Below are 7,242 nucleotides of genomic sequence, written 5' to 3' on the forward strand. Positions count from 1 at the left end.
GCGAACTCTAAAGATAGATCTATCGGGCCCAACAAGCCCCATCCAAAGTACCGGATGCTTTAGTACTTCGAAATTAATATCATGTCCGAAGGAGGATCCCGGAATGATGGGGATATTCTTATATGCATATTGTGAATGTCGGTTACCAGGTGTTCAATCCATATGAATGATTATTTTTGTCTCTATGCATGGAACGTATGTTTATGAGAAATGGAAATATGAAATCTTGTGGTCTATTAAAATTATGAAGTGATTATTTATGTTAAACTAATGAACTCACCAACCTTTTGGTTGACACTTTAAAGCATGTTTATTCTCAGGTATGAAAGAAATCTTTCGCTGTGCATTTGATCATTTTAAAGATATTACTTGGAGTCATTCATGACATATTTCAAAAGACGTTGCATTCGAGTCGGTTGAGTTTATCAAGATCATTATTAAGTCAATTATAGTTGGATATATTATGAAATGTTATGCATGTCTGTCAACTTCAGATGTAATGAAAGATTGTCTTTTCAAAATGAATGCAATGTTTGTAAAATGTATCATATAGAGGTCAAGTACCTCGCGATGAAATCAACTATTGTGAATCGTTTATAATCGATATGGACTTCGTCCAGATGGATTAGGACGGGTCCTTTCAGTTGGTATCAGAGCGGTGGTCTTAGCGAACCATGTCTGCATTAGTGTGCCTAACTGATAAGTCGTTAGGATGCATTATTGAGTCTGGACTTCGACCGTGTCTGCATATCAAAAGTTTTGCTTATCATTTTGTGTCAAAAATTACCTGCTTATCATTCTTAGAAAATCACTTACTTATCATTCTTAGTCTAGACACGTTTTACGGCATTGACTGCATGAATAGTGTATAGACAAAATTCATATCTTAGCGTATCTGCTACTTCATATCTTAGCGTATTTGTTACTGTAATTTTGCCTGACAACTTCCGCAGATTCCTTCGTAACTTATGGGATTTTAGTATTATACATGCATATATAAATTATGTATTGCAGGGTACTAATCTACATCCTATAATCTATTTTTTATCGAAAATCCTTCATCTGATCGTACGAGATGAATCCTGCAACCAGTTCGAGTCCCTCAGATTTCGATAGCTATTCTGATAGTTATTCCGACAGCTATTCCGACATAGATGTTCACCTAAGCTCCGAAAACAGCGTCACCGGCATGAATCAACCAATAAGCCATTATCAATTCATCTGATGGGTTCGTAGTTGAATTAATTAATGGAAACGCGCAGAAGGCAATCCCTTCCACCAACTGAATTCACCTCTTGACAATGAACCTGAAGCGTTTACCGGCGAACCTGTTCGAGATACCATTTTCAGTCCCATTTCCAGGGTTACTCGACAAAATCATATTCTATCCACAATTCTGAACCTTATTCATCCGCTCGTTCCGACCGACAATCATCCTGGAGTAATAAGTCAACGAACTTCGCGCTCGAATAATCAATTCGGAGAATATGGTGCAAAATGTACCAGCTTCAGCAACGTCACCGGCACCAACAGTACAATCAATAACAGCACCAGTACCATCAACAATCCATGCTTCAATATCATCATATGTACTTTGAGTATTATCTTCGTTCTATGTATCGTTCTACCTCATTTATCTTCGTTCGACATGGCGAATATGTAATCTCTAAAATTTTAGAGATTATTTATTCTAGTTCCAACCGAAAAGCAAATGAGTTTAATATCATATTAACTCATTAAATCCATGAATACATCTGTAGAAAATATATATGTATATATGTTTTCATAAAGATTGTAATTAAAAATTCTCTTGTACAAACTGTTAATGGTGAAAATATTTTAACGGGTAGGTAATACCCGAGGACTATTTAAATTTCACATTAATAAGTTACATTGTACGTTCTTCGACTCTGTTTCAACAAGTCATATACTATCCTACTTATATCCACCGATATACAAATCCGTTCACCACAGAATAACCATATTCATCCAATTACATATTTGGATTTTGATCTATCAGAATCCATCAAGTGGCATAACGAAGGAATAATGGACACAATAAAAATTGATTAGAAACAGATTAATTAACAATATGAAATTCTATTAAGAATCCACGCTAACAAAATCCTAGCTAACTGTTCCTAGCTAACTGTTAATTCCGTATTACCATTTAATTATTGCAATTTATTTATCGCAGTTTATTTATCGCAATTTATATTCTCGCAATTTTATTTATCGTCATTTAACTTCTGTTATTTACTTTACGCACTTTATTATTCGTCATTTAAATTTCTGTTATTTATTTTTACGCACTTTAAATATCGGGACATGTATATAAGGTTTTGACATATCATATCGACGCATTTATATATATTATTTGGAATAACCATAGACACTCTATATGCAGTAATGAACGAGTTCTCTATACAGGGTTGAGGTTGATTCTATAATAATATATATAATTTGAGTTGTGATCGAGTCTGAGACATGTATACGGGTCACGATACGTATTAATTAATTCGAATATTATATATTAAATTATATATGAATTATTGGACTGTCAACTGTGGACTATCGACTGTGGACTAATAAGATTGGACAATAAAAAATGAATTAAAATATTGATTATAACATATGAAACTAAATAATTCTTCAAGTTTGCCACTTGATTTCATTTTAAACCTCGTTTGTATATTGACGATTACAATCTGCGTTCAAACCTTTCATGATTCTTGAAAACACCTCAATCGAGAGGATGAACCAACCTCACTTCATTTACGGGAGAAAAGATTGATGCATATAGTTATGCACCTGAAAACACTCGGAACCTGAGTAAACGTTTAACACGTAGCTGTGCTAATTCCTTTAGCGTTATTATTACCGAAAATAACTTTGCATCTGCTGTTCGAGATAGTCAGTTTTGTCACAGCTCCAGCAAGACAACTTCGACTTTTCGTACGAAACAACCTTATTATAACAATGATATATATGCGTGCTCTTTTATTGTTACCAGGGAACCTTTCATATTCCACCATATTACCATCAGCGTTTAATCATCTAAAAACACAATTTTCCTGAAACCACCTCGGAATAATAACCGATGATTAAGATATCATAGCATTAATTGCAGAGGAAACAGAAAAATGGTAGATGGTCTAAACGACCAAAAGTTTGATAATAAAGAAAAGAGTGTTAGGAACGCTCGATAAAAAATTGGGTATTGAAAAAAAAAAACAGATTGAGCTACCCATGAAGGAGACCAAGGACAAATACAAGGACCAAACCCTATATTCAAAGGATTCAGGTAATTCTGGGTCCGCTGAAATCTTTAGAGAATATCTTGCTCTTTACTCTAAACCCTTGCGGACAATAGTTTCTATCATCCTCTAATCTTAGATATTCCGAGATATTATCATATCTTTCATTATAAATATCCTCGATATTTCTGAATATATTTTCATAGCTAATCTTATCTGAAATCATTAATCTCTTCGTGCTATCAGTATTACATCATATAGAAACTGTTAGTTTCTATATTCTATAAAATTTCGAGCTTAAAATATGAATGTTATTGAAGTAATGTTGAGAACTGATGCATGATTTAGTATAATATAATGACATTTGATCAACGTGATTATATTACAGTAAGTCATGCTGAGTTTCTAATGGGACGTGATGATTCACAGATCATAACGTCATCATGTGCCATGTTACATAACTCTGTCATTCTGCTTAACTTCTGAACATATCAAGAAAGTATATTCTTGATAGTTCTATTCTCAGTGAATCTAGTAATTTGACAAATCAAATCGTGCTATTACGTTCCTTCTTATTTAGAACATTAACAATGTTCATTCTGAAACTTATATCTGCGAATTCTGGACCATTACAAGAGATGCCAAATCGCCAGAAGAAGAAACGAAGGGACAAAGCTCCAAAATAGAAATTGGAGTATAAATCACAGCAAATAAGAGAGAGCATTAACTGTGGACGACAATGATTATAGGAGACAGAAGCAGGGACACCAAAATATAAAAGAAAATATAAAGCCCAATAACAACACGGAGATTACAAACTGTGACGATCGCTCCAAATCCATATGGACAATACGTCATTCATTGATTTCATTACGAGGTATTTGACCTCTATATGATACGTTTTGTAAACATTGCATTCTTTTGAAAAGGCATACCATAAATGAATATTTAAATCAAAGGTTTTCAACATCTAATGATTTTTACATATAGACAATCACTGTAAATAATAGTTTACAATAGTACTTCCATTGACAATGCAGTCAAAATAAGATACATGGTGATGATTTGGTGAATGCAACGTTTCCTTGAAAAATATGCCATGCATGACTCCATGCACATAGCTTGTCTAACATATAAGCAAACAGCGGAAGACTTCTAGGGAACCTGAGAATAAACATGCTAACAGGTGTCAACACAAAGGTTGGTGAGTTCATAATTTTAGTGTTTCGCATAATCTGTATATAAAGGTGGATCACAAGATTTCAGTTGTTTCATCCAACGTTTATCAAATATTCTACAAGATTGAGCACCCTGGTAACTAAGCTTTAACGTTATAATAAGTACCCCTGTTTTAACATACATGCAACCAACATGTACAATACAACGTGTACTAAACTCAAATAGTATACGTCTATTTTATAGTTCAGGCTAGAGTTTCTATACCTGGAACAGACGGGGATGTCAAGCCCTATGGATCCATATACTACTACTCGCGCCCACCAGTTCTTATAACCGGCAGTTACTAGTTACCAAAGCTAAGGGATTTTCGGTTCAAACTCAGTATAGAATTTAGTATGTACTTGTGTCCATTGTTTAAAATAAAGTGCATGTATTCTCAGCCCAAAAATATATATGGCAAAAGCATTTAAAAAGGGAGCAAATGAAACTCACGCATATAAATATTGTATATCGGTTAATAAAGCATTTGCATGTATTCTCAGCCCAAAAATGTAGAGAGTAAAAGGGATCTTATGAAACTCACTTTAGCAGCACATAAAGTTGTTCATCGTAATGTGACCGAAACTCGGAATATCAAATAATCGTAGATCTCAACGTATCAATATTGAGATTCAATATTGTAGGAAAGTACGTAGACGCAACGGAGATGATAAACACTAGGTTTGATTCACAAATATACCCCCGAACATTACCCATAATCTCCTTGGCAATAACCCATAATTTCCTTAGCTCTATCCCGCTTGAAAACCATTTTGAAAGTGACACGCTCATGACCTCGTCGTAGTATTTTATGTATAATACTAATTAATAATAATATTACTAATAATATTAAGATTAATAATAATATTAATCATAATAATAATAATAATAATAATAATAATAATAATAATAATAATAATAATAATAATAATAATAATAATAATAATATAAATAATTAAATGTTTACGGAGTATATGAAAATAAATAAGATCAAAGTGCAGAAATCGATCAATTTATAGATGTAATCTGGAATCCATTGTCATGCGATCGCATGAGTTTCATTTGATATGGCCATGCGATCGCATGGCCAGCTGTACCTGGTCACAAAGTTTTAACTTTTTGTTTGTCGACATAATTTAATAATAATATAATATATATAATATATATAATTTAAATTAATTAATTATATATTATATTTTATTCCCGTGCTTAGTGGACTTGTAACTTTTGCTCCGATAAGTCGTACGTCATCACTCGACTTATGTCTCGGTTCCGGTTTTTCGAATGTCCTTTTGTACGCTGAGAAAACTTGTACATTACATTTTGGGACACGTACCTTAGTCAAAATATAGCCTTAAATTATCCCTAAATTATATCACTCGAAATATAACTTATACATTTGAGTGTTTTGGTCATTTACTTCTATAAATCATTGTGTCGATATTTGTTAAAATACATTTTAAAATAGTGTTTTACTGTAGCAATTCACTGTAGCAAAGTCAATTTTTACTGTAGCAATTTGAAAATACGGTAGCAAATTAGTGTTTTACTTGTTCATCTTAAACGCTTTAGTTAACTTATCTAAATATCAATCGAATCAATAAACGAATGTTACTATCGTTTACTAAATAAATTGAAATTATATATATGTATATATCTTTTTAATATACATAAATCAGTTTTTAAATACACATTGGAAGTTATTTATAAATAAATTTTAATAATAAATATTTCAACTTATCGTATATATTCAAATAGATATTTAAACCAATAAGTTTAATGTACGGTATCAAACAATTAATACATTGTTACCTTTTCAAGTTATAGTATATATGTATCTATTTACATATAATTATTCGCGAATCGTCGAAAACAACCGAAGGGTATTTAAATATATAAAAGTAGTTCAAAAATTTTGAGATTCAGTTTTACAGACTTTGCTTATCGTGTCGGAAATGTTAATCATACAAAGATTAAGTTTAAATTTGGTCAGAAATTTCCGGGTCATCACACAAACCGTGGATATTAATACGAATAGCAAATATAAAGACACGGTAGAATTAAGAATAGTATCATCCCAAGGTAATAGTAGAAGTAAACAGATTCTTCTGATGGAAGATTAAAAAGAAGGATGACAGAAAGAATAATTGGGAAAATATCAATGATTAGAACTGGATGAAGCATTTTTTAAAATCTTTTAGAAGTAAGAATTAAGAATGAAAGTATAGAAAATGGGAGTGGTGGAAAATAATGGAACGAAAAAAAAAGTTTAATTTATAATGGAAATATCAGACAGAGTAGTCGATGCAGATCACCGTATTTAATTATAGAGATCTTAATTTCCATAAATCCCGAAGAATCAGATCTTATAGATTTCCAAGATTTTCTTTTAAATCTCTTGAATTCCGGAATTCAACCATGACTACGTCAAAAGTTAAGACGCACCTTATTTTCTAAATTCAACCCTTTACGTCAAAAGTTAAGACGCACCTTAGTTTCTAAATTCCACCGTGACTACGTCAAGAGATAAATCTCTATCTCAATCTGTTGCGACAGCTTCATTCGTACGCTTCACCTAATCGAATCGTTTTATCTATATTAGTCAATAATGATAAAACTCCATTTATTAACTCTTATTTGTCATGAAAAAATTTTTATTGCTAGCCATGGCCACCTCACTCAAATTTCGGGACGAAATTTCTTTAACGGGTAGGTACTGTGATGACCCGGAAATTTCCGACCAAATTTAAACTTTAATCTTTATATG

Source organism: Rutidosis leptorrhynchoides, chromosome 8 (assembly GCF_046630445.1).
Source record: "Rutidosis leptorrhynchoides isolate AG116_Rl617_1_P2 chromosome 8, CSIRO_AGI_Rlap_v1, whole genome shotgun sequence".
Taxonomy (NCBI): Eukaryota; Viridiplantae; Streptophyta; class Magnoliopsida; order Asterales; family Asteraceae; genus Rutidosis; species Rutidosis leptorrhynchoides.